Below are 12,581 nucleotides of genomic sequence, written 5' to 3'. Positions count from 1 at the left end.
AGAAAGGTCCATTGCTGAAGCTGTCAAGAGTTATAAATTGACACTCTGTTCTTACTTCGATCAACAAAATGTTCAATGATTGAAAACTGCACGTCTACCTTGGCAACCAGGCCAGCCAAATTAGAACACACTTTGACAAATTCCCTCAAGGTGACATTAAGGATCTGCACTCCTACAGAGGCTTTTCAAAAACTACACGAATAATGTCATTTTCACCCATCCCCCAGAATCATATGTATAGGTGAATGATATTTATAGCTGAGGTCCAATGAAGATAAAATCAAGTATGTTAAAGTTCTATTTCAGTGACAGGAGAATGGAATCTATCTTTACTGGGAAAAAACGCAAACCGCTACAAAAACCACTCCCCGATTTTTTCACATTTCTCCATATGAACAACCAGGAAAAGGCGAATATCCAGTTCATAGTAAATTTCTATGGTATAAGACTTGTTAATGTAACACCCAGAGGCACTAAGTCCACTGTGAGTGGTTTACAGAGAACGTGAAAGAATTATGAATTTCTGGATACACATCGAGCAGAAGCTAGCCAGTAGAACTGGGAGCAACAATCTACACACTGTAGAATACCACCATAAACACTTCTTGTCTGTCTGTCTGTATCACATGAAGTATTTTGTTCTCTTGTTTTGTATAGCACCTTTCATACGAAAACTGATACCCAGTGAAATAAACAGTGCTTTGACAGTGACAAGTGGCACATTAACTACTGTGCCAATTTCAGAGTTCTGCCAACAAAAGTCTGGCTGCAAAAATTAGATGTGAGCAACCATGGAGGAGGAGTATCAAAAAATTATGTGTGATAAAGTCTTAAGACCCTATGAAGATACAAGGGACTCAACACAAAATTTTGGCAAGCTCTTTATGCTTTGGTCTCGATTCAGTTGTCAGAATGAATCACAAGAAAAATGCCAGGCCAACAATCTTCTCAGCAGTGAAATTATTCTTCACTGTTCAACAGCAGGTTGATCCAATAATTTTCTTCCACACAATATACATGTACTCAACTGTTGTTGGTATGGAGGCATGGAGGTAACCTACAAAATATTACTCTCAAGTAATGACAGACTTCTTTCCACTCAGCAGCATCTGAAGAGCTCATGGAAAGACTAGCTATCTTTTACCAGAAGATACAAAATGTCCTTCGCATTCCTTAGCACCAATGGGAAATTCAGATGTACTTATGCTCAGCAATAACTCTGTGAACTTCTAATCCATTGCTGGTTTTAGAAATAGCATGTACAAAGAGACACACTATAGTACAGGCCAGAACTATCTTTCTGTTTGAGGTGTGGTGCTAGCTAAAGCATAACAGCATCTCATGCTGTGCACCTCATTTGACAGGAACATAGCGCCCTGTTGAATTCAGCTGCTGCTCCAACTGAGCCCAAAAAGATCTTTATCATACAGCCGAAGTTAAAACGACCTTTGCCAAGGTCATAGGCAAAGGCTTGTTAAAAGCTGGAGTAAGTCACAGAAGATTCAGACCCCCAAACTCTGGGAAGAACACACTAACCCTCTGTTGAATAGCAGATTTTAGAAAGTACAATAACAGTCAAAATGCCTGCTGTAAAGTAAATTTGATTATGTTCTAGCAATCTCACCATAACTACTAGATACTGTTAGCAAGCAGTACTGGATCATTGTTTCCGTCTGTGTATGTCTTATATATCACTTTCAGTTCATTGTTGCTTTCTGGAGTAAAACATTTAATGGACCTAAACCAAGGAGGCATGCATGGCTGGGTTGCACTGATAAACCATTAGCTACACAACTAAGAAAACAAAAACAAAGCTCAAAGACATTTGAAAAAACCAGGATTTTAGGAAAGTTTCCCAAAATTATGAATTCAGGATGCTAGCAGAAGTCTTGAAAGTGTAAGGACAGATTGAAACTAGAGAGCTCAACGCTGTAAACAAATCAACAATGGTTAATTGGTGTTTTTAAAAACACGTTAATTTCATTTGAAGAAAAATATACCCCAGTGGACCATCTGGATCAACAGTGCATCTAAGAATGGATAGAATATGGAACATTTTTTTAAGAAAATATACGTTGTTGTATAGTCCATCAAATTAAAATTAATATTCTGTGGAAAACTTGATTAACACTGTATAGAGATCAGATAATTAAACTATGTGGAGAAACACTGTAGCTGACCATGACTAATAGCATAGGTGGAGGCATGTCTAGATTCACTGTATAACACTGTAACAAATGCCACTGAGTTGTACATGTGCCTCTTTTTTTTTGACAACACGTATGCAGATCTGAGCATTCTTGATATCTGGTGCTGTACTGCCACATATAATGTTTCATTACCATTACAGGGAGTTGCATCTCAGTTCCAGTTGAAGAGATTGTTTAATTGTTCCACCTAATGGTCATTGAGGACTGACTGCTAAATTTAAATGCCTCACACTGTGGAGAGAAAGTAATACAGAATACAACGCTGACCTGAGGTAGTGAGCCCAGGCTATATAAATCCCAGCTCAGATAAAAAGATTTTGGGAAATCACATCAAATAGTTCTTAGGGTGTTTATCCTGGAGAAAGAACTTGGATATACTCATCCAAGAACCACATTTTTGGGGCACCATCATAGGAAAAATGTTACTTTTGCATAGGAAATACATCCCTGTAATCCTATTGTAGACCACTACAGAGAATACAAAGCAGTGCATGTTTTTTTAAAGTAATTTCAATAATGTAATGGGTTTTTTTCATACTTTGTTAACTATCATTTAACAAGGTAGTTAAAGAGCAGTGAGGAAACTGTGCCTTTGGGTCTTTTCATATTTTATTCTCTGTGTGGTTATGTTGTCATGCGTAATTTTAACCCATGACTGACTCAGGTAATTGTACCCAATCTGTACCATCTTTACTATTTTTTAATATATTCTGGATGCCTATAACAGAAACACATATAACAAGCTTGGCTAACTATAGAAATCACGTCTAAGCCTTCATCTTCTTCATCTTTCCTTTGTGACAATCTTTTTTTTTTTTTTTTGTAATATTTAAACACAGTTACTAACTTATTTTTAGATCTGTTTCTGAAGTCTCTTTTCACTGAGCAATTCCAAAATACTTTTAGAAAGTCTTTTCTTTTTCTGATGTATAACTGTAGACTGATAAGTGTCAGGAAAATTTCAAATTTCACAAAGCAGCATTGTTCAAAAGTTTACAGACTTGTTTTGAAATTAATCACACTCTTCTGCAGCTAAAAAGATAAAACAAAATAGGAAAATGCAGATTATTTAATGTCCTCAGCCTGTAAAGGAAAGAACAGCAGTTCAGTCTCATGGTTAGTATAGGGTGCAAGTGTTCATTTTCCTTTACAGGAACTACTCAGCGAAAGTAACAAGGGGATAAGATAGAACTACATGGAGACAGACCTCCATCCGTTCTTCTACCCCTTCAAGGACACCACTGCATCAAGCAATCACATTGTCCTGACACCAGAGCTGTGGCTACATCCAATGATTTTGTTCGAAATACAAAGAAATACTGGGTTGTGCACCTGAACAGATGTCCTGAGTTTTTCAAGATATAAACACAATCATTTGTCTACTACTGGACATCTTTTTAACAGCCGTATATACTGTAACTATGATATGGTCCCCTAAAAGCTTCAGAATCTTTGCTGTGTTGCATATCAAGTCCTTTAGATTTTTTGAAACACTGAATGGTGGATAAATAGATCCTGCTTCAGAATCACTCCAAAATCAGATTAAATAAATAATCTTCTATAAACCCTGAAGAAGGATGCTTTGTAGAATAGTTACCATTCATGTGAAGACAATCCATAGGCATAAAAGAGTAAGTTACATTGTATTAAGCCTAAAGACACATTTATTTACTGTCGATATAAAGTAATAATCTGGTACTGAAAGAAATCCTCCCTCCTCCTTCCCAGTTCATAGCCAGCAGCATTAAACAGCTCTGGGTGTTAAACTTGAACATAAGCTAAACATTACTGAAGCAATGTGTCTGTGATCTCAGCTGTTTATAAGCCTTTGAAAATGCAGCTTAAACTAGGCAGAAATGTTATTTAAAGAAAAAAAAGTAATATGCACTAGTTTTTTAATTCAGAATCAAGGAGGTAGTGGTTGCTTTTTTTTTCAACTGATGTCAAGGTCTCTGATAAACAACTGTTTTATGACAGGTCCTTGGTATACTGAAAAGTCACATTCTTCTGAAGAAATGCTTAAACATGTATCTTGATATTCTTAAGATGCTGCTGAAGAACTACCTTATCCCACATCTGCCTACTTTATCAAGTTACATTTCACATGAACTAAAACATCCCTGCTTCTAATGTAAACTGTAATCTTAGTTCCCTGTGAGGTTATGGAGTACATTTGCCCAGATGCCTTTTAGTTGGTTTGGAAGTTGTTCTCTTTACATTTCAGGTAGTGGAAAAGAAGTGGAAAAACTGGGAAACCACAAGTTCATGTGTAGCAGTAGCCACCTGCCTATGAGAATGATTAATCTGCTCCTAAATTAAGAATAGTGATGAGCCTTATTTAAAAAAAAGGGAAAACAAAACCAAAACCCCCAAGCACAAAACCAAAACCAAAACAAACCAAACGCCAAAATAAAATCAACAGTATTGGATTTTTCTTGTATGAAAACCATTAATAAAAAATTACTTATTACATGGCACTGTTACTTCTGTGCCTTGACAGAAGTATAGAAAAATGGCTGTGCTGATAAGTCTCACAACTGTCATTTACAGAATATTCCAACTCTAGTGGAGCTGACTTGATCACAAAGCTTGATAACAGATACAAATCTGTTATATCACCAGATTTCACTGGCTGGATAGTAATTTCATTTTTTAAACTGAAATGAAAACTAAGTCTCAAGCTAAGTCTTTATCTTTTGAGGTGCTCCACATAGGCTGTTTTATCTGTTATGAATTGTAATGCAGTCAAGGGTGTGTTTAGGTGAATGGAAGTCAAGCAGTTTAATGTACCCTATAATACAGTTAACTGTTGTGTATCAAAAACTTCAGAACGCACCATCTGTTAGAATTTTACTTTACTGGAAGGATCCTCAGATTTATAGGATCAACCCTTATTTCATTAATTTATACAATTAGTTTCAAGTGCTAGAGCTGGAGGTTTGAATTTTTTTTTAATTAGCATTTCATTTTAATTAGTTGTTAAAAGGAAAAATTACTACAGAGATGTACATGAATTAAATTGTTCTCAGTAAAGTAGAAATTTGAACTTTCTGTACTGAGAGGCCCTGGAGAAGAAGAATGCATTTGTAAAATTAAAGAAGAAATTTGTCACTGGTATTTCAATGCGACAAATTAAATAGAAGGTTGAATAAAAGCTGTTAAAACATTTAATACTTAAAAAAAAATACCAGAGATTTATAAACAACTAATCAGAACTAACTAAATTTAATTTCTGAATGTTAGGCTGACAGACAGAGGAGGAATACACACTATACCAAACTATGTAAGGTTTGCAATAAAGGAAGCCATTATCTGGTCCATCTCCACAGAGCAGATATTTTTAAGCAATGTGGTTACTAAAATAATAAATAATGATTGTCTAACACCTACTTGAGATCTGAAAAGACTTCTCTTTAAGCTTACCCTAAATGTCTCCAGTCACGATGAGGACAACAAAACAGGATTGTATCCAGTTCCTGTAAACATAGGCGCTTACTGACATTTTAAATATCCTCAGATACTGGAGACATCCACGCAGATATGCAGAATATGCATATGACAGAGAATCTGTGCCTTTCCAAAGCAGCAGCTGGAGGACAGATGGATACCCTGGGGTATATGAAATGGTATTCGATGCCCATGTTTAGGCAATTTATCTTGCTTACCACAGGGCAGATTCTGACTGTTCATGTATGAATGCACAAAATAGAACCAGAGAAAAACTGAGAGTGCTACAGGAAATGAATTGTATACAGATTTGGGACATATGTGATGTAAATTATGGTGGTACTCACTAGAAGGCTCATAGAAAAAGTAAAGAATTTTATATTAAAATAAACCAATACAAATCAATTCCGGGACAGGCAATTCAACTTTATATTATTGAAGGGGATGGACAAGAACTTTAGTTGTGTTTCTGTAGAGTCGGGTAAAATTTATTTGATATCTTGGTCGTCAGCACAGTGAATGATTAGAAATGTGTACTTCTGTAAAAGGGACAGTTCATTCCACCCCTGCATGGGAACATGAGTCAGGATGGATATCGTGAGCACATGGTATTTAAAATCACATATACAAGTAGAACTTTCTTCCTTCCAAAATGTATGAGAACTTCCTGTCACAGTAAGCACAGAGATGTGATGTCTCATAAAACTTGCCCTAAAATTAATAAAATTTGAAGATGACTGAGCTGCTGCAGCCAACACTGTATACCACTATAGATACATTAAAAAGCAATTTGCTCCATCATTCATTAGTATGTCTATCAGTGGTTATTAAAAGGAGTGATCTAGATGAAATTCTGGTTCATACAGTACTTGTGCTACTAAATGCAAGAAGAATATACAAGAGAAAAATTCTTCTGCACTTTCATTGTTCCCTACAGTTTCTCCCCAAGCATTGGTCACTCAGCAAGTATACTACATGGGCGAAATTTTTGTTCATATCCTCTATCAAGTACTACTTGCTCCAGAATATAAAAAGGCAGAACTATAGCTCCTCTCCTTATACCACTTACTGATTTTCCCTACTTCAGGGGTAAATGTCAGGGGTAGGAGATGAAGATGAACTTCTTCACAGATAGGTGCTAAAGCAAGAAAGATATTAGCAGTGTGGCATTGACAGAAACATCAGTCAGTCCTAGGAGTGGAGTGTGAAGAAGGAAGTTCTGATGGAGTAGGAACAGAAAACATGTCCATTTGGACATTTGTCCTCTGCCAGCTTTATTCCTTTCACCTCTGGAAAAGGGACAGCTCTGGCTGTTTTTTGACATGAGAGTAGATAGGGAGGGAGATTTGGAAGGAAGAGAGGAGGCAGAGTGAGAGAAAAAGCTTGCCATTCCCGGCATGTAGCCAAAAAGCTCAGTGCTACCAGCATACTTGGAAGAATTCAGCCTGTTTTTATTCTGTACTCACAGACTCCATAGAGACAGGTTTCATCTTAAAATCTACAGCATACATTGCATACCAGAGAAGATTGGTTCAGTTCTGCAGCTGAAGAACCTAGTAAGTAAAAAAAAAAATCTAACAGGCTCTGGGAGTGGATATCATATGCAACAGGGACACATAACTCAATCCCTTAAAAAACAACATGTGACGTAAAATTCATCTGCAGGATAACTATTACTCTAGGAACATACTAATATTGTAGCAAGGTGGTATGATGTTATCTAGCACAAGATAACAGCTTGTACCAGAAGTTTTAAGAGGGTTGTTAGGTTTTGGGGTAACAAACTATACAATCGTGGAAATAAATGCATGAAGTTTTGTTTGCATAATATTATAGACTAGATACTATTAAATGTTCTTGGGTGGAAAATGTTCATTTCAATGTTACCATGTATATGTTTTATAAGTGTCGTTGGGTGTTTTTTCTTTTCAAATGTATTTTGCAGCACCAGTAATGGCAAGCACATTGCTTGTAATCCTTCTGAGAAGAGTTCATGGTTATGATTTTTCACAAGAAAAAAAAAGAATATAAAGGTTTACACATATGTTGGGAAGTAAGTGGGAATGAAAGTGTGAGGAAGCTTTACCACAAATATAACTACAAGTCATTTGTTTAAGTATTGCCAAAATGAATGCACTTCAAATAGATGTGCATTTCTCTACAGAATCATGATCATCTCCAGTCCTCAGCAAGACAACCATGCAATAAAGGGCCACTTTAAAAGCATCTTCATATAATTTATTTCCATTCTCATTATTTTGCAGGCAGAAAACCTCTTCCAACAAGCTGTAGCTATAGAGTGCCATTGGAAGAGATCAGAGAGATTGAGGACATCTGGGAGTCTCCAAGAACTAGTTACCTAAACCTCTAAGTAATATGTTCATAGAAAGCACAGAGCAATTCCCACCTGACCATGAATCTGGCCATCAGCTTATCTCAAGGTATACAAGAAAGACACACCAAGATGTGTGAGAACTACAGGCCACAAAGAGCTTGGGTGCACCCTGTCTGCATCGGTCTTCAGCAGTAGCCAGATTCCAATGCCTCATGAGATAACTGAGGATTCTCTTTATTCTACCTTTTCCATTTTTCCTGCTTTGTGACATTATTAGGAGAGTATGGTGTTGCTTATTTCAGCATTACTAACCTCTGTCAATGAATACACAGTACTTTCACTGGGGTCACCTAATGTGTTCATCAGGTCCTATCTAAGTAGGTCCCACCTAGCACACTGTGCATTATACAAGAAAAAAAAGAAAAAAACCTGTTACTTTCCTGGATTAATGTTCATTCATCATTCTAAAGCAGTGGTCCTACTACATTTGATACAAGTATAAATATTCTTTGCTTTCTCTCTCTTTATTATTTTAATCTTTCAAAGCATTCTGGCCAAAATTTTGAATGAAATTCTGATTTTATAAGGCTCCTCCTTTTTTGTTTTTTAAATTACTTCCTCTGGAATCAACACTTCAGCTCAGTTCTACTAAAAAGCACGCTTGCAGCATAGTTTCTTCTCTGCATCTCACTTTTGGGACTCTGAAACTTTTCAGGTAAGAACCTATCAAGCTGACAATTGAGAGAGTCTCTTTCAGATGATACCAGATTTTTCTGATCAGTTTGCACTGGCTGAATATGGGAAGGCAGAGATGAGTTACAGCTCCGCCACTCCAGTCTGAGCATTTTCTCAGGTCACGGTGAAAATGCACCAAGCAGACACATGTACACCTCTGTGGACTTCTGAAGCCAAAAACCATTAAGATAAAGCATTTCAGATAGAGAAGCAACGTCACAGACTATCACTAACTCATAAGTGCCTGTACAGTCTCAGGAAGAAATATTCCTTCCCTTTCCACTCCAGAACAATACCTCTGGTACTCAACCATGTGAGAGAAAGTAGTTTTGGAGCTAGTGAAAGCCCTGCCCAAAGAGAGGTGAGGTTCACATAAAGAAGCAGATCAAAGAAAGCCACACATGACTACAGGAATCAACACAAGAGACTCTGATGTTCAGGAAGTAGTTAAACTACAGGGGTTGTCTGCAGAAAAAAAGGAGTATCTGATGAGCCATCTGTACTTGCAGCTGCTGTTGGACAGTTTTGGCAGTTTACTCAGCTTCTCAAGTAGGGCTTTACATTGGTAGATTCCTGAGGCCAGTAAGAGGTAAATATGAGTGCTTTGCCACAGGTGATATCTGCCTGTGGATCAAGGCAGAATTCTGGTGAGAGAAGATAACTATCATCTTCAGAGTAATTGTTAAAATGGCATCAAAATGGGAAAGGGGGTAAATGGTCCCTCTATCAGGCATCATCCCCAGTACAAGGACTTCTGTCACAACCCCAACAGAGCTTTCATTTGTGACTCTGCTCCTGTCTCTTGAAGTCTTCACTTGACGAGTTCTCTGTTCAGCAAAGTAGGGCTATAGGCGGAGTTACTCTGCACCGAAGTCACTGTCTATATTGAACTTCAGGGCTTTGACACAGCTTCTGTCATCAGCCTCTTTTTCACCACATTTTGAAATATAAAGGGAAAATGTGGAATCAGAGAGGAAGGATAACAGTTGCTCCCTTAGCTGACCTTGACCATGATACCCAAATGTGATTCATCATGTTAATACTGACATGTAATAATTGTGGTATTTCATGTCTAAGCTTTCATTTTTTCCCCCCAGAAATTCTATATTGCTAGAACAAAAATGAACAGAAAGCAAACAAAAAAGAGAAACATTGTCACATAATCATAGTTGAAATAACTGATTACAAAGAAAATAGCCAAAAGCCATGAGCTATGAGGATGTTCTGAAAGCACACAGATAATTTACACATCTGCATCCTTAACTCTCTCTCATTAGGATTGCCTTTATGACAGACATTAGTCCATTAATATTTAGTTAACAGACACCTGAAACGTAAATGTCATTTTCTTCTCTGTCTAACCCAGCTCCGCTTAACATTTTCCTTCACATACAGCATAGTATGACCAATGTCCTATCAGTCATCCATGAGGCAAGTTCATCTTGATGAATAAGATTCTACTCGACATTAAGGTATTTCCTGTTGTTTCCTGAGTGCAGTAAGCTTTGTGACAATAAAAATAATTAAGCAGGTTAAAAGTACATCAGGGAATTTGATAATATTGATTTCCATCAGTTGACAGGGATCACAAAAGGCCTTCCTTCCAGTGCTTCAGCTGGGGCTTAAATTCTAGTGTTTAGAGGAGACAGCTCCAAAGAGGAACCATAACCCATTTTTTACGTAGATTTCTTTTGTACAGTCTACATCAAAAGAAAATTAACTCATACAACCATGGACACACACACAGAGAGTGAGCTTCAAGTCACGCTTCAATTATCACCAAAAAAAAAAAACTTGGAAAAAAGCATCAAGCAGAGACTTCCCTGTCTAAACCACAGCTTTAGATTTTCCAGAGCATCCAGGGTTTTGTTATTTCAGCCTGATGACCTTGTCATTATCTTAATGTTTGATGTTTCTAGAATGCAAAACAAGGTTCACAACTAATACTACATTATTCATTAAAGAATTACCTCGTGCCAAAAAGAGAGGCAGGCTACAGAGCAGCTGAGAAGTCTGGTGTACTGCAGCAAGGAAACAAATGCCTCAAAACCCTCAGACCTTCAACTCTATATGTCAGTGTGTTGAAGTCAAAGGATAAGAATTTCTGGGGGTTTATTATTTTCTTGTTTCTTTGTAATTACAGCAACCATTAGTGAGTAATTTGTGCCCAGTGAAAATTTACTCTGTTACCATCATTATTTCAGGTACCCGTAGAACTATTAATCACCAAAGACATAAAACAATATTAATGCTATATCTATAAAACATTTAAATAATAATTCTAATTTACAATGTTTTACAAGCAGTTTATGGGTTCCAGCCTTACTGAAGAACTGGCTTAAATTTGGAAGTGAAATAATTTAATACGCCTATAACCTCTATACTCACTCCCATGCTTTCCACTTTTTAAAGATCGTACTTTAGAGAAGATATTTTCTTTCCAGGAGGTTGGTCCCTGTAATCTTTCAGTACTACATTTTCAGAAACTTACAGAGAAATACGTGTACTAATTTTATACCTTTATGGTTGTTGTGAAAGACTATAACTGAATGTTTTTTCACCAACTCTTTTTCCTACATAAAAGATTATTCACCTGTTTACATGAAACATATTGGAAGCTGTAATTTACTTTTATTAAAGACAAATGAGCACATTTTTTTTTTAACAGAGTAACGGATCCGTGTGAGACGAACAATATATTCTCTGAATGGCTAATGTCTCCATTCAAGGAGACTTATGATCAGTATACTTCATTAACATATTTTTGCAGGTACAGTTCTGTATTAATGTTAGTGAATAAGGCAGGCCATATTGTCAACACAATAAAGCTTGAGACTGTGCCTCTCAATCTTGTCTACTGCTATTAAAAATTCACATTCCAAAAATTACAAGTAGACATACTACAAATAACATTTTTAGCATTATTGAAATTTTATGGCCAGTCTCACAAAACTTCTTTTTGGATCCCAGATACTCGATTCATGTAAACACAGGAGAATATTTTTAGCTTTCTTTAGAAAGTTCCGAATCCTCAGGGCCACAGAGAAAAGCTTTCACAGGCAGCCAAACCACTATTCAAAAAACAGATGGTGCAAAAGTATTGCTCAAGAGTATATTTAATCTTAGAATTTAAAGACTTCTTTGGGAGCCTGATTCAAGATATCTGAGCTCATGGCATTGGAATACTTAGTTGTAGTAAGCGATATAATGAAAAATGCTAACTTTAGACATCCTTCAAATCTTGGCATTTTCTTTCCTACATAACAAAAATATATAATGACTAAAAGACATATTCATCAAACAATGCTGAATTCTTCCTTGAGTATCATAAGGAAGACATAAACTCTGCTTAAATAGTAACTTAAATCAGGTTTGCAACCGATTTGCACTGTGGAAAAAGTTTTTTAAAAATCACAAAAATGAGAGAGAGATTTTATAAATGTGTTTGGCTCAAAATTTCCAAAATAAATCTTTATAGTTTATCACTGTACAATGAGAATCACATAAATACGTAAATCCACATTCTTTTCCTTTGCCACAGTTATCAAGGCTTTTAACATTTAAGATGCTTGTTTGGGTTTTAATCCTAAAAAATGAAACTATTTTCATAGCTGGGCAACAAAAATGGATACAATTCATCTCTCAACTCATATTCACACTGTCCTGACAGGCTACTTATCACAAAGTGTATTTTTAATCTGATTTAAATATCAGTAGGCCTATCGGATGCTCAGGGAGTGCAGGAACTTGTTGAATTGCCTAGATATGAAGTCATGCATCTTGAGCTGGCAAAAGGCATGCCTGGCAAGAGGGTTGAATCCCGTAATACTGAAATGAAAAAAAGACATGCACAC

At 36.5% G+C, this 12,581-nt stretch overlaps 1 protein-coding gene across 1 annotated transcript in view; it reads right to left on the bottom strand.

Moving 5' to 3' along the window:
- Positions 1 to 12,581, bottom strand: part of LOC104495822 (metabotropic glutamate receptor 8) — a gene marked incomplete at its 3' end in the record, with an annotated part of 86,355 nt that overhangs the window by 23,832 nt on the left and 49,942 nt on the right. The gene's annotated exons all lie outside the window — the stretch shown is intronic.

This window comes from Buceros rhinoceros, unplaced genomic scaffold, assembly GCF_000710305.1.
Source record: "Buceros rhinoceros silvestris isolate BGI_N320 unplaced genomic scaffold, ASM71030v1 scaffold8206, whole genome shotgun sequence".
NCBI lineage: Eukaryota > Metazoa > Chordata > Aves > Bucerotiformes > Bucerotidae > Buceros > Buceros rhinoceros.
Note: the sequence above shows the minus strand (reverse complement) of the source record. Positions and strands in the feature narration are given on the sequence as shown.